This window comes from Heptranchias perlo, unplaced genomic scaffold (genome assembly GCF_035084215.1).
Source record: "Heptranchias perlo isolate sHepPer1 unplaced genomic scaffold, sHepPer1.hap1 HAP1_SCAFFOLD_134, whole genome shotgun sequence".
Taxonomy (NCBI): domain Eukaryota; kingdom Metazoa; phylum Chordata; class Chondrichthyes; order Hexanchiformes; family Hexanchidae; genus Heptranchias; species Heptranchias perlo.
In genome coordinates, this window is record NW_027138580.1 from 228,720 (window position 1) to 252,447 (window position 23,728).

The 23,728-nt window shown below is 50.5% G+C and overlaps 1 pseudogene; it reads right to left on the reverse strand.

The window, feature by feature from the left end:
- Positions 1 to 84: 84 nt before the first annotated feature.
- Positions 85 to 23,728, reverse strand: part of LOC137308621 (zinc finger protein 585A-like) — a 52,705-nt pseudogene continuing 29,061 nt past the window's right edge.

Sequence of the window (23,728 nt, forward strand, 5' to 3'; positions counted from 1 at the left end):
GATGAATAAAAAATGTAAACTTAATGGTAAAATGAGTAGAGGAACAGTGCGGCAAAGCATCTTTCGTAATCCCAGCACTCGCCGTATGTAACATTTAACTTTTAATAAACTGTAAGTGTTTCACACTCTGTATCCAAGAACTCATCCTTGGCATAAAGGCACTGTCGTCTTACAAAAATATACAGATTGAACGCATGGATAGCAGAGCAGCGTCTGGGACAGCGAACAGGGGAGAAGATGATCTTTTAGTAGAGCCGGGACAGGCACGATGGGCTGAACGGCCTCCTTCTCTCCTGTAGAATTTCATGATTGTAGGAGAGAGATGATGGGAGAGTCCCCATGGATATGGGAGCAGTGTTTGAAACGGCAAAAAGGAAGGGGAGAAAATAATCATCTCATTTATGGGGAGGGAGACTTTTAAAAAGGCCTTGAATTAGACAGTACAGAGGCTGTGCGTCAGACCCGGGAGCTGAGGTCCAGTGCTCAGTTCTCACCCTGTCCGAATCGGCTGGTGTGAAAGTGCGGAGGGGGTGGTTTTGGCTCTGGTGTGAAGCAGATCTTGACTCTGTTCCACTAACACTCAGAGCCTGTAGGAGGCCCCCACATGAATGAAACACTGAGCTATGGGCAGGGAGCGGAGGTGGGAGAGGAAACACACGGGGACTGCAATCTCTCTGCAGCCTCCCACCTGCTCTTTACTGTCTGAATAAAATGGAGAAGTGCAGGAGCTGAAATGTCTGTGACTTGGACCCAGGGCTGAAATATCGAACACACTGTGTTCGGGGCACTTGCTGTCCCTCAGGATCGGTGTCTGGGGGAAGACGATGATGGGTTTATCTCAACATCATTGGGTGAAATGTTATTCTCATCGAGGTGATGGATGCCAGTGAAATATTCCCAGGGCAGGTACAGCACGGGTTAGATACAGAGTAAAGCTCCCTCTACACTGTCCCATTAAACAGTCCCAGGGCAGGTACAGGGTTAGATACAGAGTAAAGCTCCCTCTACGCTGTCCCATCGAACACTCCCAGGGCAGGTACAGGGTTAGATACAGAGTAAAGCTCCCTCTACACTGTCCCATCAAACACTCCCAGGGCAGGTACAGCACGGGTTAGATACAGAGTAAAGCTCCCTCTACACTGTCCCATTAAACAGTCCCAGGACAGGTACAGCACGGGTTAGATACAGAGTAAAGCTCCCTCTACACTGTCCCATCAAACACTCCCAGGGCAGGTACAGGGTTAGATACAGAGTAAAGCTCCCTCTACACTGTCCCATCAAACACTCCCAGGGCAAGAACAGCACGGGTTGGATACAGAGTAAAGCTCCCTCTACACTGTCCCATCAAACACTCCCGGGGCAGGTACAGGGTTAGATACAGAGTAAAGCTCCCTCTACGCTGTCCCATCAAACACTTCTGGGTGTAACAAAAAAGAAAATGCTGTTTATGCAGGAAATCTTAAACGAAACCAAAACATGCTGGAAACACTCAGCAAGTCTGGCAACATCTGTAAAGAAAAAATGTTGACGTCTTCAGGTATAGTCCGTCAATGGCACCTCTGGATGGAAAAAGGCTGTGAAAAATCCCTCTGCGCAGGAGGAGACTGAGACTCTAGTTATTCAGAGAGGACCTCCATTATCCACATTCCCGATTATCCACCAGAATCTCCACAGCACAAAGCCTTGCATGAGCCATCACCTCATTGCACACTGACACCAATCTCCTCCTGTCTGATATAAACCAATCCCACACTCACTGACACCAATCTCCTCCTGTCTGATATAAACCAATCCCACACTCACTGACACCAATCTCCTCCTGTCTGATATAAACCAATCCCACAGTCACTGACACCAATCTCCTCCTGTCTGATATAAACCAATCCCACAGTCACTGACACCAATCTCCTCCTGTCTGATATAAACCAATCCCAGTCACTGACACCAATCTCCTCCTGTCTGATATAAACCAATCCCACAGTCACTGACACCAATCTCCTCCTGTCTGATATAAACCAGGAAATGGTAGTGGAAAAGACTGAGATTGATAGATTTTTGTTGGGTCAGGCTATCCCAGGATTTGATGCATAGGCGGGTAAATGGAGTTGAGATACAGATCAACCACGATGGAACTGAATGATAGAACCCGCACAACAGGCTGAATGGCCTCCTCCTGTTCCTACAATCCAACTACTGCAGTTATTTGTGAACTCGCTGGTGTCTCAGCAGGTTGGATAACTGAGTGAATCCCTTCCCGCACACAGAGCAGGTGAACGGCCTCTCCCCGGTGTGAACTCGCTGGTGTGTCAGAAGGCTGGATGACTGAGCGAATCCCTTCCCACACACGGAGCAGGTGAATCGCCTGTCAACACACTGGTGTTCAATGAGGTTGGATGGTTGTCTGAAATTCTTCCCACAGCAAGCAGAAGTGAACAGATCTTTGTTCGTGTGAACAAGTTGGTGCTTATGTACTTCCTCAGAGCTTTTAAAGCTGTTCCCGCAGTCACAGCATTTAAAAGGTCTCTTGTTATTGTGAACTCGCTGGTGTGTCAGTAGGTTGGACAATACAGTGAATCCCTTCCCACACACGGAGCAGGTGAACGGCCTCTCCCCGGTGTGAATGCGCCGATGAATTTCCAGATGGGATGGGTAATTGAATCCCTTCCCGCAGTCCCCACATTTCCACGGTTTCTCCATGGTCTGGGTGTCCTTGTGTTTCTCCAGGTTGGACGATCAGTTGAAGCCTCGTCCACACACAGAACACGTGGACGGTTTCTCCCCGCTGTGAACGGTGCGATGTTCTTTCAGGCTGTGTAACTGGTTAAAGCTCTTTCCACACTCAGTGCACTGGAACACTCTCACTCGGGTGTGTGTGTCTCGGTGATTTTCCACTCACACTGATGTTTGATCTTTTCCCACAGACACAACAGATAAACATTTCTCCTTCCACATTCAAAGGCTGATGATATTCAGGTCCTGATGAATCGAGTGACTCTGTTAGATCTTGATATGATGTTTGGTTTGAATTTCCTGTCTGCAAATCCTCCCCTTCTAATAACCTGTAAAAGGAGTTTACAAAAGTCCTCACTGTAAATACAGGATAGAAATTCAGGGAACATTTGGGGGTGGGAACATTCTTTCCCACCCCCAAAACAGGAAATCGTGTTTGACTAATTTATTAGAGTTCTTTGAGGAAGTAACAAGCAACATGGATAAAGGGGACCCTGTGGATGTGGTGTACTTGGATATCCAGAAAGCTTTTGAGAAGGTGCCACATCAAAGGTACTACACAAAATAAGAGCTCATGGTGTAGGGGATAAAGGATTGGTTAGCTAACAGGAAACAGAGAATAGGTATAAATGGGTCATTTTCAGGTTGGCAAGATGTAACAAGTGGAGTGCCACAGGGATCAGTGCTTGGGCCACAACTATTTACAATCTATATCAATAACTTGGATGACCGAATGTGTAGTTGCTAAATTTGCTGATGACACAAAGGTCGGTAGAAAAGTAAGTTGTGAAGAGGACATAAGGAGTCTGCAAAGGGATATGGATTGGTTAAGTGAGTGAGCAAAAATTTGGTAGATGGAGTATAATGTGAGAAAATGTGAAGTTGTCCACTTTGGAAGGAGGAATAGAAAAGCAGTATATTATTTAAATGGAGAGAGATTGCAGAACTCTGAAGTACAGAGGGATCTGGGTATCGTAGTACATGAATCACAGAAAGTTGGTATGCAGGTACAAGAAGTGATTAGGAAGGCAAATGGAATGTTGTCATTCACGACAAGGCGAATGGAATATAAACGTGGAAATGTTTTACTACAGTTGTTCAGGGCATTGGTGAGACCACATCTAGAATACTGTGTGCAGTTTTGGTCTCCTTATTTAAGAAAGGACATAATTGCTTTGGAGGCGGTTCAGAGAAGGTTCACTCGACTGATTCCTGGGATGAGGGGGTTATCTTATGAGGAAAGGTTGGACAAGTTGGGCCTGTATACATTGGAGTTTAGAAGGATGAGAGGTGATCTTATTGAAACACATAAGATCCTGAGGGGACGAGAAGGGATAGATGCTGAGAGGATGTTTCCCCTTGTGGGAGAGACTAGAACTAGGGGCCACAGTTTAAAAATAAGGGGTCTTCCATTTAAGATGGAGATGAGGAGAATTTTTTCCCTGAAGGTCGTGAGTCTGTGGAACTCCCTTCCCCAGAGAGCGGGGGAGGCAGGGTCATTGAATATTTTTAAGGCTGAGTTAGATAGATTCCTGATTAACAAGGGAGTCAAAGGTAGACGGGAAAGTAGGGTTGATGTCACAATCAGATCAGCCATGATCTTATCAAATGACAGATCAGGCCCGAGGGGCCGAATGGCCTACTCCTGCTCTTAATTCATATGTTTGTTCGTAAAACCCCAAAAATCCAAAACCCGCCCAATTCGACTTAACCCCCTCCCCCCGTATAATGGAGCCCACCTGATATTCGGTGTCCAGTTTTCCTCTTCTCTTTGCATCGATTATTCTGCAAATAATAAATTACAAATGATGTTAAAAATCCATGGGTCGCGCATGCGCTGTAACGGCAGGACCATTTTACCCACTCTGCCCCGCGTGCCTTCAACCTCAGGCGTTTATTTATCACCTCCTCAAGCTCCGACTAAAGTTCCAGGTCCAAACCTGCCTCAGTCGCTTCATTCACCCCAGTGGAAATTTAAGGGCCAGGCCGCCGCTATGTGTTTTTTTTATTATTATCAATAATAATAATAAAAGGCCCTTTACCAGTCGGTGCTTCCGCCTCTCAATGGCGCCGAGACTTACCCAGCCTGCTCCGCGGTCGGGAATACGCCCTATCTGCAACAGTGGAGCTCAGGGCGCGATGGTGGCGGAGAGATACCGAGAGGCGGATTCGGGTCCGGGGAGCAGCGGCTCATCAAACACAACACACGCTCCGGCCTCAGGCCGAAATGCCAACTCACGGAGCCGGGACGGCGGAAGTCTTTCTTTGTATAGGCCCGGGTTACCACGGTGATCCGCAACCCGCGCTAAAGGCGGGAATGAGTCAGTGGGCAGCAGGGCGCAGGCGCAGCTAGCTTTTGAGTGGTCACGGCTAGTGGGCGGGGCTTCAGGGTCCCAGTGACAGAGGACAGAGTGGGCGGGGCTTCAGGGTCCCAGTGACGGGGAACAAAGAGTGGGCGGGGCTTCAGGGTCCCAGTGACCGGGAACAAAGAGTGGGCGGGTCTTCAGGGTCCCAGTGACCGGGAACAAAGAGTGGGCGGGGCTTCAGGGTCCCAGTGACCGGGAACAAAGAGTGGGCGGGGCTTCAGGGTCCCAGTGACTGGGAACAAAGAGTGGGCGGGGCTTCAGGGTCCCAGTGACTGGGAACAAAGAGTGGGCGGGGCTTCAGGGTCCCAGTGACTGGGAACAAAGAGTGGGTGGGGCTTCAGGGTCCCAGTGACTGTGAACAAAGAGTGGGCAGGGCTTCAGGGTCCCTGTGACTGTGAACAAAGAGTGGGCGGGGCTTCAGGGTCCCCGTGACCAGGAACAAAGAGTGGGCGGGGCTTCAGGGTCCCCGTGACCGGGAACAAAGAGTGGGCGGGGCTTCAGGGTCCCAGTGACTGTGAACAAAGAGTGGGCGGGGCTTCAGGGTCCCAGTGACGGTGAACAAAGAGTGGGCGGGGCTTCAGGGTCCCAGTGACCGGGAACAAAGAGTGGGCGGGGCTTCAAGGTCCCAGTGACCGGGAACAAAGAGTGGGCGGGGCTTCAGGGTCCCAGTGACCGGGAACAAAGAGTGGGCGGGGCTTCAGGGTCCCAGTGACGGTGAACAAAGAGTGGGCGGGGCTTCAGGGTCCCAGTGAATGGGAACAAAGAGTGGGCGGGGGCTTCAGGGTCCCAGTGAATGGGAACAAAGAGTGGGCGGGGCTTCAGGGTCCCAGTGAATGGGAACAAAGAGTGGGCGGAGCTTCAGGGTCCCAGTGAATGGGAACAAAGAGTGGGCGGGCTTCAGGGTCCCTGTGACTGGGAACAAAGAGTGGGCGGGGCTTCAGGGTCCCTGTGACTGGGAACAAAGAGTGGGCGGGGCTTCAGGGTCCCTGTGACTGGGAACAAAGAGTGGGCGGGGCTTCAGGGTCCTAGTGACTGGGAACAAAGAGTGGGCGGGGCTTCAGGGTCCCTGTGACTGGGAGAGAAACTCATTGATATAAAAACAGAAAATGATGAAAATACTCAGCAAGTGAGGCATCATCTGTGGAGAAAGCAACAGAGTGAACGGTTCAAGTCGCTGACTCTCAGTCAGAACTGGAAGAGGTTAAAGATTTAACGGTTTTTAAACAAGTACAGAGCCAGGCAAAGGGAGTGGGGGGGGGGAGGAAAGAACGAAAGGGAAGGTCTCCGATCGGGCGGAGGGCAGGAGAGATTAAATGACAAAAGGGATGATGGTGCGAGGAGAACAGGTCGAGTCAGCACCCGATAACGTGAGAACAAGGAGAGTGGCAATGGGACAAGTAAAGAAACAAAAGATGGGTCTGGAGGAGCTGGAAACGGCAACATCAGAACCAACACCAGGATCTGCTGCCTGAAAAAACAGGAGCAGTGATTATGATCTGAAATCAATGTTTGAGTCCTGAAGGTTGCAAAGTGCCTCATCGAAAGATCCTCGAGCTTCACTGGAACCGTGTGAGAGGCCGAGGACGGAGGGGACGGAGCGGGAGGGGGACGGGGAATTAAAATGACGAGCGACCGGCAGGTCAGGGTGAGGCTGGCGGGCTGAGCAGAGGTGTTCAGCAAAGTGATGGCCCAATCCGCGATCAGTCTCCCCATTGTAGAGGAGGCCGCACAGTGAGCAGTGAATACAGTGCAGTAAATGGAAAGAAGTCACAAGGAAATCCCTGTTTCACCTGGAAAGGAGTGTTTGGGGCCCTGGACAGTGGGGGAAAGGGCAAGTGATTGCACAGGACTGGTGTCTCTCACTCTCCCCTTGTTACTGTCAGTACACTGACTGGTGTCTCTCACTCTCCCCTTGTTACTGTCAGTACAGTGACTGGTGTCTCTCTCTCTCCCCTTGTTACTCTCAGCACATTGACGAGTGTCACTCTCTCTCTCCCCTTGTTACTGTCAGTACACTGACTGGTGTCTCTCACTCTCCCCTTGTTACTGTCAGTACACTGACTGGTGTCTCTCTCTCTCCCCTTGTTACTCTCAGTACATTGACGAGTGTCACTCTCTCTCTCCCCTTGTTACTGTCAGTACACTGACTGGTGTCTCTCTCTCACGCCTTGTTACTGTCAATACGCTAACTGGTGTCTCTCACTCTCCACTTGTTACTGTCAGTACACTGACTGGTGTCTCTCACTCTCCCCTTGTTACTGTCAATAGGCTAACTGGTGTCTCTCACTCTCCCCTTGTTACTGTCAGTACACTGACTGGTGTCTCTTTCTCTCTCTCACCCCTTGTTACTGTCAGGACACTGACTGGTGTCTCTCTCTCGCTCCTGGTTACTGTCAGTGCACTGACTGGTGTCTCTCACTCTCCCCATGTTACTGTCAGTACACTGACTGGTGTCTCTCACTCTCCCCTTGATACTGTCAGCACACTGACTGGTGTCTCTCACTCTCCCCTTGTTACTGTCAGTACACTGACTGGTGTCTCTCTCTCACCCCTTGTTACTGTCAGTACACTGACTGGTATCTCTCCCTCTCCCCTTGTTACTGTCAGTACAATGACTGGTGTCTCTCTCTCTCCACTTGTTACTGTCAGTACGCTGACTGGTGTCTCTCTCTCTCTCTCCCCTTGTTACTGTCAGTACAATGACTGGTGTCTCTCTCTCTCCACTTGTTACTGTCAGTACACTGACTGCTGTCTCTCACTCTCCCCTTGTTCCTCTCAGGACACTGACTGGTGTCTCTCTCTCTCCCCTTGTTAGACTCAGTACACTGACTGTTGTCTCTCTCTCACCCCTTGTTCCTCTCAGTACACTGACTGGTGTCTCTCACTCGCCCCTTGTTACTGTCAGTACACTGACTGGTGTCTCTCACTCTCCCCTTGTTACTCTCAGTACACTGACTGGTGTCTCTCACTCTCCCCTTGTTACTGTCAATACGCTAACTGGTGTCTCTCACTCTCCCCTTGTTACTGTCAGTACACTGACTGGTGTCTCTCACTCTCCCCTTGTTACTGTCAATACGCTAACTGGTGTCTCTCACTCTCCCCTTGTTACTGTCAGGACACTGACTGGTGTCTCTCACTCTCCCCTTGTTACTGTCAATACGCAAACTGGTGTCTCTCACTCTCCCCTTGTTACTGTCAGCACACTGACTGGTGTCTCGCTCTCTCTCTCACCCCTTGTTACTGTCAGTACACTGACTGGTGTCTCTCACTCTACCTTTGTTACTGTCAGTACACTGACTGGTGTCTCTCTCTCACACCTTGTTACTGTCAGTACACTGACTGGTGTCTCTCTCTCTCTCTCTCCCCTTGTTACTCTCAGTACACTGAATGGTGTCTTTCTCTCCCCCCTTGTTACTGTCAGTACACTGACTGGTGTCTCTCTCTCTCTCCCCTTGTTACTGTCAGTACACGGACTGGTATCTCTCACTCTCCCCTTGTTACTGTCAGTGCACTGACTGGTGTCTCTCTCTCTCCCCTTGTTACTGTCAGTACACTGACTGGTGTCTCTCACTCTCCCCTTGAAACTGTCAGTACACTGACTGGTGTCTCTCTCTCTGCCCTTGTGACTCTCAGGACACTGACTGGTGTCTCTCTCTCTCCCCTTGCTACTCTCAGTTGACTGACTGGTGTCTCTCTCTCTCCTTGTTACTCTCAGGACACTGACTGGTGTCTCTCTCTCTCCCCGAGTTACTCTCAGCACACTGACTGGTGTCTCTCACTCTCCCCTGGTTACTCTCAGTACACTGACTGGTGTCTCTCACTCTCCCCTTGTTATTCTCAGTACACTGACTGGTGTCTCTCTCTCTCCCCTTGTTACTGTCAGGACACTGACTGGTGTCTCTCACTCTCCCCTTGTTACTGTCAGTACACTGACTGGTGTCTCTCTCTCTCCTTGTTACTCTCAGTACACTGACTGGTGTCTCTCTCTCTCTCCCCGAGTTACTCTCAGCACACTGACTGGTGTCTCTCACTCTCCCCTAGTTACTCTCAGTACACTGACTGGTGTCTCTCACTCTCCCCTTGTTATTCTCAGTACATTGACTGGTGTCTCTCTCTCTCCCCTTGTTACTGTCAGGACACTGACTGGTGTCTCTCTCTCGCTCCTGGTTACTGTCAGAACACTGACTGGTGTCTCTCACTCTCCCCATGTTACTGTCAGGACACTGACTGGTGTCTATCTCTCACCCCTTGTTACTGTCAGTACACTGACTGGTGTCTCTCTCTCACCCCTTGTTACTATCAGTACACTGACTGGTATCTCTCCCTCTCCCCTTGTTACTGTCAGTACAATGACTGGTGTCTCTCTCTCTCCCCTTGTTACTGTCAGTACACTGACTGGTGTCTCTCCCTCTCCCCTTGTTACTGTCAGTACAATGACTGGTGTCTCTCTCTCTCCCCTTGTTCCTCTCAGGACACTGACTGGTGTCTCTCTCTCTCCCCTTGTTACTCTCAGTACACTGACTGGTGTCTCTCTCTCTCCCCTTGTTGCTCTGAGTACAGTGACTGGTATCTCTCACTCTCCCCTTGTTACTGTCAGTACAATGACTGGTGTCTCTCTCTCTCCCCTTGTTACTGTCAGCACACTGACTGGTGTCTCTCACTCTCCCCTAGTAACTGTCAGTGCACTGACTGGTGTCTCTCTCTCTCCCCTTGTGACTGTCAGCACAATGACTGGTGTCTCTCACTCTCCCCTAGTAACTGTCAGTGCACTGACTGGTGTCTCTCTCTCACCCCTTGTTACTGTCAGTACACTGACTGGTGTCTCTCACTCTCCCCTTGTTACTCTGAGTACAGTGACTGGTATCTCTCACTCTCCCCTTGTTACTGTCAGTACACTGACTGGTGTCTCTCACTCTCCCCTTGTTACTGTCAGTACACTGACTGGTGTCTCTCTCTCTCTCCCCTTGTGACACTCAGTACCCTGACTGGTGTCTCTCTCTCTCCCCTTGTTACTGTAAGCACACTGACTGGTGTCTCTCACTCTCCCCTTGTTACTGTCAGTACACTAACTGGTGTCTCTCACTCTCCCCTTGTTACTGTCAGTACACTAACTGGTGTCTCTCACTCTCCCCTTGTTACTGTCAGGACACTGACTGGTGTCTCTCTCTCACCCCTTGTTCCTCTCACTACATTGACCAGTGTCACTCTCTCTCTCCCCTTGTTACTGACAGTGCACTGACTGGTGTCTCTCACTCTCCCCTTGTCAATGTCAGTACACTGACTGGTGTCTCTCTCTCTCACCCCTTGTTACTCTCAGTACACTGACTGGTGTCTCTCACTCGCTCCTTGTTACTGTCAGTACACTGAGTGGTGTCTCTCACTCTCCCCTTGTTACTCTGAGTGCACTGACTGTTATCTCTCACTCTCCCCTTGTGACTGTCAGCACACTGACTGGTGTCTCTCTCTGTCCCCGAGTAACTGTCAGCACACTGACTGGTGTCTCTCACTCTCCCCTTGTTACTGTCAGTGCACTGACCGGTGTCTCTCACTCTCCCCTTGTTACTGTCAGTGCACTGACTGGTGTCTCTCTCTCTCTCACCCCTTGTTACTGTCAGTACACTGACTGGTGTCTCTCTCTCTCCGCTTGTGACTCTCAGTGCACTGACTGGTGTCTCTCTCTCTCCCCTCGTTACTCTCAGTCGACTGACTGGTGTCTGTCTCTCTCCTTGTTGCTCTCCGGACACTGACTGGTGTCTCTCTCTCTCCCCGAGTTACTCTCAGCACACTGACTGGTGTCTCTCACTCTCCCCTAGTTACTCTCAGTGCACTGACTGGTGTCTCTCACTCTCCCCTAGTTACTCTCAGTGCAATGACTGGTGTCTCTCTCTCAGCCCTTGTTACTATCAGTACACTGACTGGTATCTCTCCCTCTCCCCTTGTTACTGTCAGTACAATGACTGGTGTCTCTCTCTCTCCCCTTGTTACTGTCAGTACACTGACTGGTGTCTCTCCCTCTCCCCTTGTTACTGTCAGTACAATGACTGGTGTCTCTCTCTCTCCCCTTGTTCCTCTCAGGACACTGACTGGTGTCTCTCTCTCTCTCCCCTTGTTATTCTCAGCACACTGACTGGTGTCTCTCTCTCTCCCCTTGTTACTCTCAGTACACTGACTGGTGTCTCTCTCTCTCCCCTTGTTGCTCTGAGTGCAGTGACTGGTGTCTCTCTCTCTCCCCTTGTGACACTCAGTACCCTGACTGGTGTCTCTCTCTCTCCCCTTGTTACTGTAAGCACACTGACTGGTGTCTCTCACTCTCCCCTTGTTACTGTCAGTACACTAACTGGTGTCTCTCACTCTCCCCTTGTTACTGTCAGTACACTTACTGGTGTCTCTCTCTCTCCCCTTGTGACACTCAGCACACTGACTGGGGTCTCTCACTCTCCCCATGTTGCTGTCAGGACACTGACTGGTGTCTCTCTCTCACCCCTTGTTACTCTCAGTACACTGAGCAGTGTCTCTCTCTCACCCCTTGTTACTGTCAGTACACTGACTGGTGTCTCTCTCTCTCCCCTTGTTACTGTCAGTACACTGACTGGTGTCTCTCACTCTCCGCTTGTCACTCTCACTACATTGACCAGTGTCACTCTCTCTCTCCCCTTGTTGCTGTCAGTACGCTGACTGGTGTCTCTCACTCTCCCCTTGTTATTCTCAGTACACTGACTGGTGTCTCTCTCACTCTCCCCTTGTTACTGTCAGTGCACTGACTGGTGTCTCTCACTCTCCCCTTGTCAATGTCAGTACACTGACTGGTGTCTCTCTCTCTCACCCCTTGTTACTCTCAGTACACTGACTGTTGTCTCTCTCTCACCCCTTGTTCCTCTCAGTACACTGACTGGTGTCTCTCACTCGCTCCTTGTTACTGTCAGTACACTGAGTGGTGTCTCTCACTCTCCCCTTGTTACTCTGAGTGCACTGACTGTTATCTCTCACTCTCCCCTTGTTACTGTCAGCACACTGACTGGTGTCTCTCTCTCTCCCCAAGTAACTGTCAGCACACTGAGTGGTGTCTCTCACTCTCCCCTTGTTACTCTGAGTGCACTGACTGTTATCTCTCACTCTCCCCTTGTTACTGTCAGCACACTGACTGGTGTCTCTCTCTCTCCCCGAGTAACTGTCAGCACACTGACTGGTGTCTCTCTCTCTCCCCTTGTCACTGTCAGCACACTGACTGGTGTCTCTCACTCTCCCCTAGTAACTGTCAGTGCACTGACTGGTGTCTCTCACTCTCCCCTTGTTACTCTGAGTACAGTGACTGGTATCTCTCACTCTCCCCTTGTTACTGTCAGTACACTGACTGGTGTCTCTCACTCTCCCCTTGTTACTGTCAGTGCACTGACTGGTGTCTCTCTCTCTCCCCTTGTGACACTCAGTACCCTGACTGGTGTCTCTCTCTCTCCCCTTGTTACTGTAAGCACACTGAATGGTGTCTCTCACTCTCCCCTTGTTACTGTCAGGACACTAACTGGTGTCTCTCACTCTCCCCTTGTTACTGTCAGTACACTGACTGGTGTCTCTCACTCTCCCCTTGTTACTGTCAGTACACTGACTGGTGTCTCTCTCTCTCCCCTTGTTACTCTCAGTACATTGACGAGTGTCACTCTCTCTCTCCCCTTGTTACTGTCAGTACACTGACTGGTGTCTCTCTCTCACCCCTTGTTACTGTCAATACGCTAACTGGAGTCTCTCACTCTCCACTTGTTACTCTCAGTACACTGACTGGTGTCTCTCACTCTCCCCTTGTTACTGTCAATACGCTAACTGGTGTCTCTCACTCTCCCCTTGTTACTGTCAGTACACTGACTGGTGTCTCTCACTCTCCCCTTGTTACTGTCAATACGCTAACTGGTGTCTCTCACTCTCCCCTTGTTACTGTCAGGACACTGACTGGTGTCTCTCACTCTCCCCTTGTTACTGTCAATACGCAAACTGGTGTCTCTCACTCTCCCCTTGTTACTGTCAGCACACTGACTGGTGTCTCGCTCTCTCTCTCACCCCTTGTTACTGTCAGTACACTGACTGGAGTCTCTCACTCTCCCCATGTTACTGTCAGGACACTGACTGGTGTCTCTCTCTCTCTCCCCTTCTTCCTCTCAGGACACTGACTGGTGTCTCTCTCTCACCCCTTGTTACTGTCAGTACACTGACTGGTATCTCTCCCTCTCCCCTTGTTACTGTCAGTACAATGACTGGTGTCTCTCTCTCTCCACTTGTTACTGTCAGTACACTGACTGGTGTCTCTCACTCTCCCCTTGTTCCTCTCAGGACACTGACTGGTGTCTCTCTCTCTCCCCTTGTTAGACTCAGTGCACTGACTGGTGTCTCTCTCTCTCCCCTTGTTACTGTAAGCACACTGACTGGTGTCTCTCTCTCTCACCCATTGTTACTCTCAGTACACTGACTGTTGTCTCTCTCTCACCCCTTGTTACTGTCAGTACACTGACTGGTGTCTCTCACTCTCCCCGAGTAACTGTCAGTACACTGACTGGTGTCTCTCACTCTCCCCTTGTTACTGTCAGTACACTGACTGGTGTCTCTCTCTCTCCCCTTGTTACTGTCACTACACTGACTGGTATCTCTCACTCTCCCCTTGTTACTGTCAGTACACTGACTGGTGTCTCTCACTCTCCCCTTGTTACTGTCAGTACACTGACTGGTGTCTCTCTCTCTCCCCTTGTGACACTCAGTACCCTGACTGGTGTCTCTCTCTCTCCCCTTGTTACTGTAAGCACACTGACTGGTGTCTCTCACTCTCCCCTTGTTACTGTCAGGACACTAACTGGTGTCTCTCACTCTCCCCTTGTTACTGTCAGTACACTGACTGGTGTCTCTCACTCTCCCCTTGTTACTGTCAGTACACTGACTGGTGTCTCTCTCTCTCCCCTTGTTACTCTCAGTACATTGACGAGTGTCACTCTCTCTCTCCCCTTGTTACTGTCAGTACACTGACTGGTGTCTCTCTCTCACCCCTTGTTACTGTCAATACGCTAACTGGAGTCTCTCACTCTCCACTTGTTACTGTCAGTACACTGACTGGTGTCTCTCACTCTCCCCTTGTTACTGTCAATACGCTAACTGGTGTCTCTCACTCTCCACTTGTTACTGTCAGTACACTGACTGGTGTCTCTCACTCTCCCCTTGTTACTGTCAATAGGCTAACTGGTGTCTCTCACTCTCCCCTTGTTACTGTCAGTACACTGACTGGTGTCTCTTTCTCTCTCTCACCCCTTGTTACTGTCAGGACACTGACTGGTGTCTCTCTCTCGCTCCTGGTTACTGTCAGTGCACTGACTGGTGTCTCTCACTCTCCCCATGTTACTGTCAGTGCACTGACTGGTGTCTCTCACTCTCCCCTTGATACTGTCAGCACACTGACTGGTGTCTCTCACTCTCCCCTTGTTACTGTCAGTACACTGACTGGTGTCTCTCTCTCACCCCTTGTTACTGTCAGTACACTGACTGGTATCTCTCACTCTCCCCTTGTTCCTCTCAGGACACTGACTGGTGTCTCTCTCTCTCCCCTTGTTAGACTCAGTACACTGACTGTTGTCTCTCTCTCACCCCTTGTTCCTCTCAGTACACTGACTGGTGTCTCTCACTCGCCCCTTGTTACTGTCAGTACACTGAGTGGTGTCTCTCACTCTCCCCTTGTTACTGTCAATACGCTAACTGGTGTCTCTCACTCTCCACTTGTTACTGTCAGTACACTGACTGGTGTCTCTCACTCTCCCCTTGTTACTCTCAGTACACTGACTGGTGTCTCTCACTCTCCCCTTGTTACTGTCAATACGCTAACTGGTGTCTCTCACTCTCCCCTTGTTACTGTCAGTACACTGACTGGTGTCTCTCACTCTCCCCTTGTTACTGTCAATACGCTAACTGGTGTCTCTCACTCTCCCCTTGTTACTGTCAGGACACTGACTGGTGTCTCTCACTCTCCCCTTGTTACTGTCAATACGCAAACTGGTGTCTCTCACTCTCCCCTTGTTACTGTCAGCACACTGACTGGTGTCTCGCTCTCTCTCTCACCCCTTGTTACTGTCAGTACACTGACTGGTGTCTCTCACTCTCCCCATGTTACTGTCAGGACACTGACTGGTGTCTCTCTCTCTCTCCCCTTCTTCCTCTCAGGACACTGACTGGTGTCTCTCTCTCACCCCTTGTTACTGTCAGTACACTGACTGGTATCTCTCCCTCTCCCCTTGTTACTGTCAGTGCAATGACTGGTGTCTCTCTCTCTCCACTTGTGACTGTCAGTACACTGACTGGTGTCTCTCACTCTCCCCTTGTTCCTCTCAGGACACTGACTGGTGTCTCTCTCTCTCCCCTTGTTCGACTCAGTGCACTGACTGGTGTCTCTCTCTCTCCCCTTGTTACTGTCAGCACACTGACTGGTGTCTCTCTCTCTCACCCATTGTTACTCTCAGTACACTGACTGGTGTCTCTCACTCTCCCCTTGTTACTGTCAGTACACTGACTGGTGTCTCTCACTCTCCCCTTGTAACTGTCAGTACACTGACTGGTGTCTCTCACTCTCCCCTTGTAACTGTCAGTACACTGACTGGTGTCTCTCTCTCTCTCACCCCGTGTTACTGTCAGTACACTGACTGGTGTGTCTCACTCTCCCCTTGTTACTGTCAGTGCACTGACTGGTGTCTCTCACTCTCCCCTCGTAACTGTCAGTACACGAACTGGTGTCTCTCACTCTCCCCTTGTTCCTCTCAGGACACTGACTGGTGACTCTCTCTCCCACCTTGTTACTCTCAGTACACTGACTGGTGTCTCTCACTCTCCCCTTGTTACTGTCAGTACACTGACTGGTGTCTCTCACTCTCCCCTTGTTACTGTCAGTACACTGACTGGTGTCTCTCACTCTCCCCGTGTTCCTCTCAGTACACTGACTGGTGTCTCTCACTCTCCCCTTGTAACTGTCAGTACACTGACTGGTGTCTCTCACTCTCCCCTTGTAACTGTCAGTACACTGACTGGTGTCTCTCTCTCTCTCACCCCGTGTTACTGTCAGTACACTGACTGGTGTGTCTCACTCTCCCCTTGTTACTGTCAGTGCACTGACTGGTGTCTCTCACTCTCCCCTCGTAACTGTCAGTACACGAACTGGTGTCTCTCACTCTACGTTTGTTACTGTCAGGACACGAACTGGTGTCTCTCACTCTCCCCTTGTTACTGTCAGTGCACTGACTGGTGTCTCTCACTCTCCCCGTGTTACTGTCAGGACACTGACTGGTGTCTCTCTCTCTCTCTCTCCCCTTGTTACTGTCAGTACACTGACTGGTGTCTCTCTCTCACACCTTGTTACTGTCAGTACACTGACTGGTGTCTCTCTCTCTCTCTCTCCCCTTGTTACTCTCAGTACACTGAATGGTGTCTTTCTCTCCCCCCTTGTTACTCTCAGCACACTGACTGGTGTCTCTCACTCTCCCCTGGTTACTCTCAGTACACTGACTGGTGTCTCTCACTCTCCCCTTGTTATTCTCAGTACACTGACTGGTGTCTCTCTCTCTCCCCTTGTTACTGTCAGGACACTGACTGGTGTCTCTCACTCTCCCCTTGTTACTGTCAGTACACTGACTGGTGTCTCTCTCTCTCCTTGTTACTCTCAGTACACTGACTGGTGTCTCTCTCTCTCTCCCCGAGTTACTCTCAGCACACTGACTGGTGTCTCTCACTCTCCCCTAGTTACTCTCAGTACACTGACTGGTGTCTCTCACTCTCCCCTTGTTATTCTCAGTACATTGACTGGTGTCTCTCTCTCTCCCCTTGTTACTGTCAGGACACTGACTGGTGTCTCTCTCTCGCTCCTGGTTACTGTCAGAACACTGACTGGTGTCTCTCACTCTCCCCATGTTACTGTCAGGACACTGACTGGTGTCTATCTCTCACCCCTTGTTACTGTCAGTACACTGACTGGTGTCTCTCTCTCACCCCTTGTTACTATCAGTACACTGACTGGTATCTCTCCCTCTCCCCTTGTTACTGTCAGTACAATGACTGGTGTCTCTCTCTCTCCCCTTGTTACTGTCAGTACACTGACTGGTGTCTCTCCCTCTCCCCTTGTTACTGTCAGTACAATGACTGGTGTCTCTCTCTCTCCCCTTGTTCCTCTCAGGACACTGACTGGTGTCTCTCTCTCTCTCCCCTTGTTACTGTCCTTACACTGAGCAGTGTCTCTCTCACTCTCCCCTTGTTATTCTCAGCACACTGACTGGTGTCTCTCTCTCTCCCCTTGTTACTCTCAGTACACTGACTGGTGTCTCTCTCTCTCCCCTTGTTGCTCTGAGTACAGTGACTGGTATCTCTCACTCTCCCCTTGTTACTGTCAGTACAATGACTGGTGTCTCTCTCTCTCCCCTTGTTACTGTCAGCACACTGACTGGTGTCTCTCACTCTCCCCTAGTAACTGTCAGTGCACTGACTGGTGTCTCTCTCTCTCCCCTTGTGACTGTCAGCACAATGACTGGTGTCTCTCACTCTCCCCTAGTAACTGTCAGTGCACTGACTGGTGTCTCTCTCTCACCCCTTGTTACTGTCAGTACACTGACTGGTGTCTCTCACTCTCCCCTTGTTACTCTGAGTACAGTGACTGGTATCTCTCACTCTCCCCTTGTTACTGTCAGTACACTGACTGGTGTCTCTCACTCTCCCCTTGTTACTGTCAGTACACTGACTGGTGTCTCTCTCTCTCTCCCCTTGTGACACTCAGTACCCTGACTGGTGTCTCTCTCTCTCCCCTTGTTACTGTAAGCACACTGACTGGTGTCTCTCACTCTCCCCTTGTTACTGTCAGTACACTAACTGGTGTCTCTCACTCTCCCCTTGTTACTGTCAGGACACTGACTGGTGTCTCTCGCTCTCCCCTTGTGACACTCAGCACACTGACTGGGGTCTCTCACTCTCCCCATGTTGCTGTCAGGACACTGACTGGTGTCTCTCTCTCACCCCTTGTTCCTCTCACTACATTGACCAGTGTCACTCTCTCTCTCCCCTTGTTACTGACAGTGCACTGACTGGTGTCTCTCACTCTCCCCTTGTCAATGTCAGTACACTGACTGGTGTCTCTCTCTCTCACCCCTTGTTACTCTCAGTACACTGACTGGTGTCTCTCACTCGCTCCTTGTTACTGTCAGTACACTGAGTGGTGTCTCTCACTCTCCCCTTGTTACTCTGAGTGCACTGACTGTTATCTCTCACTCTCCCCTTGTGACTGTCAGCACACTGACTGGTGTCTCTCTCTGTCCCCGAGTAACTGTCAGCACACTGACTGGTGTCTCTCACTCTCCCCTTGTTACTGTCAGTGCACTGACCGGTGTCTCTCACTCTCCCCTTGTTACTGTCAGTGCACTGACTGGTGTCTCTCTCTCTCTCACCCCTTGTTACTGTCAGTACACTGACTGGTGTCTCTCTCTCTCCGCTTGTGACTCTCAGTGCACTGACTGGTGTCTCTCTCTCTCCCCTCGTTACTCTCAGTCGACTGACCGGTGTCTGTCTCTCTCCTTGTTGCTCTCCGGACACTGACTGGTGTCTCTCTCTCTCCCCGAGTTACTCTCAGCACACTGACTGGTGTCTCTCTCTCAGCCCTTGTTACTATCAGTACACTGACTGGTATCTCTCCCTCTCCCCTTGTTACTGTCAGTACAATGACTGGTGTCTCTCTCTCTCCCCTTGTTACTGTCAGTACACTGACTGGTGTCTCTCCCTCTCCCCTTGTTACTGTCAGTACAATGACTGGTGTCTCTCTCTCTCCCCTTGTTCCTCTCAGGACACTGACTGGTGTCTCTCTCTCTCTCCCCTTGTTATTCTCAGCACACTGACTGGTGTCTCTCTCTCTCCCCTTGTTACTCTCAGTACACTGACTGGTGTCTCTCTCTCTCCCCTTGTTGCTCTGAGTGCAGTGACTGGTGTCTCTCTCTCTCCCCTTGTGACACTCAGTACCCTGACTGGTGTCTCTCTCTCTCCCCTTGTTACTGTAAGCACACTGACTGGTGTCTCTCACTCTCCCCTTGTTACTGTCAGTACACTAACTGGTGTCTCTCACTCTCCCCTTGTTACTGTCAGTACACTTACTGGTGTCTCTCTCTCTCCCCTTGTGACACTCAGCACACTGACTGGGGTCTCTCACTCTCCCCATGTTGCTGTCAGGACACTGACTGGTGTCTCTCTCTCACCCCTTGTTACTCTCAGTACACTGAGCAGTGTCTCTCTCTCACCCCTTGTTACTGTCAGTACACTGACTGGTGTCTCTCTCTCTCCCCTTGTTACTGTCAGTACACTGACTGGTGTCTCTCACTCTCCGCTTGTCACTCTCACTACATTGACCAGTGTCACTCTCACTCTCCCCTTGTCAATGTCAGTACACTGACTGGTGTCTCTCTCTCTCACCCCTTGTTACTCTCAGTACACTGACTGTTGTCTCTCTCTCACCCCTTGTTCCTCTCAGTACACTGACTGGTGTCTCTCACTCGCTCCTTGTTACTGTCAGTACACTGAGTGGTGTCTCTCACTCTCCCCTTGTTACTCTGAGTGCACTGACTGTTATCTCTCACTCTCCCCTTGTTACTGTCAGCACACTGACTGGTGTCTCTCTCTCTCCCCAAGTAACTGTCAGCACACTGAGTGGTGTCTCTCACTCTCCCCTTGTTACTCTGAGTGCACTGACTGTTATCTCTCACTCTCCCCTTGTTACTGTCAGCACACTGACTGGTGTCTCTCTCTCTCCCCGAGTAACTGTCAGCACACTGACTGGTGTCTCTCTCTCTCCCCTTGTCACTGTCAGCACACTGACTGGTGTCTCTCACTCTCCCCTAGTAACTGTCAGTGCACTGACTGGTGTCTCTCACTCTCCCCTTGTTACTCTGAGTACAGTGACTGGTATCTCTCACTCTCCCCTTGTTACTGTCAGTACACTGACTGGTGTCTCTCACTCTCCCCTTGTTACTGTCAGTGCACTGACTGGTGTCTCTCTCTCTCCCCTTGTGACACTCAGTACCCTGACTGGTGTCTCTCTCTCTCCCCTTGTTACTGTAAGCACACTGAATGGTGTCTCTCACTCTCCCCTTGTTACTGTCAGGACACTAACTGGTGTCTCTCACTCTCCCCTTGTTACTGTCAGTACACTGACTGGTGTCTCTCACTCTCCCCTTGTTACTGTCAGTACACTGACTGGTGTCTCTCTCTCTCCCCTTGTTACTCTCAGTACATTGACGAGTGTCACTCTCTCTCTCCCCTTGTTACTGTCAGTACACTGACTGGTGTCTCTCTCTCACCCCTTGTTACTGTCAATACGCTAACTGGAGTCTCTCACTCTCCACTTGTTACTCTCAGTACACTGACTGGTGTCTCTCACTCTCCCCTTGTTACTGTCAATACGCTAACTGGTGTCTCTCACTCTCCCCTTGTTACTGTCAGTACACTGACTGGTGTCTCTCACTCTCCCCTTGTTACTGTCAATACGCTAACTGGTGTCTCTCACTCTCCCCTTGTTACTGTCAGGACACTGACTGGTGTCTCTCACTCTCCCCTTGTTACTGTCAATACGCAAACTGGTGTCTCTCACTCTCCCCTTGTTACTGTCAGCACACTGACTGGTGTCTCGCTCTCTCTCTCACCCCTTGTTACTGTCAGTACACTGACTGGAGTCTCTCACTCTCCCCATGTTACTGTCAGGACACTGACTGGTGTCTCTCTCTCTCTCCCCTTCTTCCTCTCAGGACACTGACTGGTGTCTCTCTCTCACCCCTTGTTACTGTCAGTACACTGACTGGTATCTCTCCCTCTCCCCTTGTTACTGTCAGTACAATGACTGGTGTCTCTCTCTCTCCACTTGTTACTGTCAGTACACTGACTGGTGTCTCTCACTCTCCCCTTGTTCCTCTCAGGACACTGACTGGTGTCTCTCTCTCTCCCCTTGTTAGACTCAGTGCACTGACTGGTGTCTCTCTCTCTCCCCTTGTTACTGTAAGCACACTGACTGGTGTCTCTCTCTCTCACCCATTGTTACTCTCAGTACACTGACTGTTGTCTCTCTCTCACCCCTTGTTACTGTCAGTACACTGACTGGTGTCTCTCACTCTCCCCGAGTAACTGTCAGTACACTGACTGGTGTCTCTCACTCTCCCCTTGTTACTGTCAGTACACTGACTGGTGTCTCTCTCTCTCCCCTTGTTACTGTCACTACACTGACTGGTATCTCTCACTCTCCCCTTGTTACTGTCAGTACACTGACTGGTGTCTCTCACTCTCCCCTTGTTACTGTCAGTACACTGACTGGTGTCTCTCTCTCTCCCCTTGTGACACTCAGTACCCTGACTGGTGTCTCTCTCTCTCCCCTTGTTACTGTAAGCACACTGACTGGTGTCTCTCACTCTCCCCTTGTTACTGTCAGGACACTAACTGGTGTCTCTCACTCTCCCCTTGTTACTGTCAGTACACTGACTGGTGTCTCTCACTCTCCCCTTGTTACTGTCAGTACACTGACTGGTGTCTCTCTCTCTCCCCTTGTTACTCTCAGTACATTGACGAGTGTCACTCTCTCTCTCCCCTTGTTACTGTCAGTACACTGACTGGTGTCTCTCTCTCACCCCTTGTTACTGTCAATACGCTAACTGGAGTCTCTCACTCTCCACTTGTTACTGTCAGTACACTGACTGGTGTCTCTCACTCTCCCCTTGTTACTGTCAATACGCTAACTGGTGTCTCTCACTCTCCACTTGTTACTGTCAGTACACTGACTGGTGTCTCTCACTCTCCCCTTGTTACTGTCAATAGGCTAACTGGTGTCTCTCACTCTCCCCTTGTTACTGTCAGTACACTGACTGGTGTCTCTTTCTCTCTCTCACCCCTTGTTACTGTCAGGACACTGACTGGTGTCTCTCTCTCGCTCCTGGTTACTGTCAGTGCACTGACTGGTGTCTCTCACTCTCCCCATGTTACTGTCAGTGCACTGACTGGTGTCTCTCACTCTCCCCTTGATACTGTCAGCACACTGACTGGTGTCTCTCACTCTCCCCTTGTTACTGTCAGTACACTGACTGGTGTCTCTCTCTCACCCCTTGTTACTGTCAGTACACTGACTGGTATCTCTCACTCTCCCCTTGTTCCTCTCAGGACACTGACTGGTGTCTCTCTCTCTCCCCTTGTTAGACTCAGTACACTGACTGTTGTCTCTCTCTCACCCCTTGTTCCTCTCAGTACACTGACTGGTGTCTCTCACTCGCCCCTTGTTACTGTCAGTACACTGAGTGGTGTCTCTCACTCTCCCCTTGTTACTGTCAATACGCTAACTGGTGTCTCTCACTCTCCACTTGTTACTGTCAGTACACTGACTGGTGTCTCTCACTCTCCCCTTGTTACTCTCAGTACACTGACTGGTGTCTCTCACTCTCCCCTTGTTACTGTCAATACGCTAACTGGTGTCTCTCACTCTCCCCTTGTTACTGTCAGTACACTGACTGGTGTCTCTCACTCTCCCCTTGTTACTGTCAATACGCTAACTGGTGTCTCTCACTCTCCCCTTGTTACTGTCAGGACACTGACTGGTGTCTCTCACTCTCCCCTTGTTACTGTCAATACGCAAACTGGTGTCTCTCACTCTCCCCTTGTTACTGTCAGCACACTGACTGGTGTCTCGCTCTCTCTCTCACCCCTTGTTACTGTCAGTACACTGACTGGTGTCTCTCACTCTCCCCATGTTACTGTCAGGACACTGACTGGTGTCTCTCTCTCTCTCCCCTTCTTCCTCTCAGGACACTGACTGGTGTCTCTCTCTCACCCCTTGTTACTGTCAGTACACTGACTGGTGTCTCTCACTCTCCCCTTGTTCCTCTCAGGACACTGACTGGTGTCTCTCTCTCTCCCCTTGTTCGACTCAGTGCACTGACTGGTGTCTCTCTCTCTCCCCTTGTTACTGTCAGCACACTGACTGGTGTCTCTCTCTCTCACCCATTGTTACTCTCAGTACACTGACTGGTGTCTCTCACTCTCCCCTTGTTACTGTCAGTACACTGACTGGTGTCTCTCACTCTCCCCTTGTAACTGTCAGTACACTGACTGGTGTCTCTCACTCTCCCCTTGTAACTGTCAGTACACTGACTGGTGTCTCTCTCTCTCTCACCCCGTGTTACTGTCAGTACACTGACTGGTGTGTCTCACTCTCCCCTTGTTACTGTCAGTGCACTGACTGGTGTCTCTCACTCTCCCCTCGTAACTGTCAGTACACGAACTGGTGTCTCTCACTCTCCCCTTGTTCCTCTCAGGACACTGACTGGTGACTCTCTCTCCCACCTTGTTACTCTCAGTACACTGACTGGTGTCTCTCACTCTCCCCTTGTTACTGTCAGTACACTGACTGGTGTCTCTCACTCTCCCCTTGTTACTGTCAGTACACTGACTGGTGTCTCTCACTCTCCCCGTGTTCCTCTCAGTACACTGACTGGTGTCTCTCACTCTCCCCTTGTAACTGTCAGTACACTGACTGGTGTCTCTCACTCTCCCCTTGTAACTGTCAGTACACTGACTGGTGTCTCTCTCTCTCTCACCCCGTGTTACTGTCAGTACACTGACTG